Raw genomic sequence first — 2004 nt, forward strand, 5'->3', positions numbered from 1 at the left:
CTGACCATGGGTTTTAACAATAAAGGCTGTCTTCCTAAAAAATTAACAGTGGAACTCCCATATGACCCAGTGATCCCACATCTAGGAATACATCCCAAGAAATCAGAAACACCAATCAGAAAGGACATATGCACTCCTATGTTAATAGCAACACAATTTACAATAGCTAAGATTTTGAAGCAACCTAAGTGCCCGTCAGCAGATGAGTGGATTAGAAAACTGTGGTACCTCTATACCATGGAATACTACGCTGCTGTCAAAAAGAGGGAATGCTTACCATTTGCAACAGCATGAATATACCATACCTGGAGAACATTATGCTAAGCGAAATAAGACAGTCAGAGAAAGATAAATATCACATGATCTCACTCATTTGTGGTATATAAGAAACAGCCTGAACTGATGAACAAAAATAGAGACAGAGGAAATAAATATTTTAGAATATGATGTTATTTGCAGATTTTTAATATTTTCTATGATTTTCAATATCATATGTGATATGATACTATGTTAGTACACTTTTGGTAATATTATTATACTTAAAACCCCTTTTTCTTCAAATATTAATGTTTATTGCATGTACTATTATTATATTTAAATAATATTTCATGAATAATTGGTGTTTATTACATGTAATATTATTACATTTAAAATCATTTTTCTTGAAATAAAAAAGAAATTAAAAACAAAGAGTAAGCAAAAAAACAAAACAAACCCCACCCCCCCCTCAAAAAACAACAATAAAGGCTGTCATGAAACTTCAATTGGTCCCTGAGTTCACACTTTACAAGCTTGGGGAGCAATTCAGAATCCTCAACTTAGAGAAACCTCCAGTGCAAGACCTCTAACTCAGGATGCTCAGAACCCTCTAGAAGCTGCAATTCTGGAAGCAGAAGCTGACCCCTGACCTTCTGTACAAGGGGAGGATCAGGCAGTGGAAACTTCACTCAGTGTGAGAACCAGACCCCACTATCACTCCTGCTTTGTGCTTAATGAGTTGCTCATCATCGCTGGTTGCTGTCCACTCTGAATGCATGAATACCTCCCTTTCCCTTATCATTATAATTGTTATGTGGACACAGGAGTCTCACCCCAGGTTTGGTGCTGATGTCTGGCAGCTTTCAAGCCTCACCCTCCCTCCTCCACTTCTGCCCACATCTGGACATGTGGGTGAGGAAGCCTGGTGATCTCTCCTTTGCCCCTGACCAGGGCCCACATCCATCGTGTCTGTGTGCAGGGGACTGGGCAATGGCCACCCTGTGACCTCTCCCCTCCATCGGGACTGACTGGCTCTTTGCTGCTGAGCTGTCTGTGCCCTGATCATGACTCTGGAGGAAGCCCAGGAACCAATGTCACATGAAGAGGAAAACCCAGCCTCCAACAGAATCCAGGGCTGAACCTGCTCCTCCTCCTGCCCCTGGTTTGGATGCTCTGATCTGTGGGTCCTCAGAGCCCCCTGGTGTCCAGAGCGCCCCCTGGAGCCCAGCCATGCTGTCTCCCTCAGGGAGGTTTGTGTCAGGGCTCACACTGACTTCCCCTCACTGTGTGTCTCTCCTGCACAGTAATACATGGCTGTGTCCTCGGCTCTCAGGCTGCTCATTTGCAGATACAGTGTGTTCTTGGTGTTGTCTCTGGAGATGGTGAATCGGCCTTTCACAGAGTCGGCATAGAATACAACATCATTACTGCTAATGCCTGAGACCCATTCTAGCCCCTTCCCTACAGCCTGGCTGACCCAGTTCATGGGGTAGCTACTGAAGGTGACCCCAGAGACTGAACAGGAGAGTCTCAGAGACCCCCCAGGCTGCACCAAGCCTCCTCCAGACTCCACCAGCTGCACCTCACACTGGACACCTGCAAACACAGATAAGTCCTCATTAGGCAACTCTCACAAGTCCACTGTTTCTCTCACTCATATCCACTCACATACTCAGTATATCTTGTTCTACATAAATTACCTCTTAAAATGGCCACAAGGAAAACTTAGCTGAGCCCGAACCCCAT

At 44.6% G+C, this 2004-nt stretch overlaps 1 pseudogene; it reads right to left on the reverse strand.

Moving 5' to 3' along the window:
- Positions 1-1522: 1522 nt before the first annotated feature.
- LOC118660993 lies at positions 1523-2004 on the reverse strand (annotated as a pseudogene).

Source organism: Myotis myotis, unplaced genomic scaffold (assembly GCF_014108235.1).
Source record: "Myotis myotis isolate mMyoMyo1 unplaced genomic scaffold, mMyoMyo1.p scaffold_m19_p_76, whole genome shotgun sequence".
Taxonomy (NCBI): Eukaryota; Metazoa; Chordata; class Mammalia; order Chiroptera; family Vespertilionidae; genus Myotis; species Myotis myotis.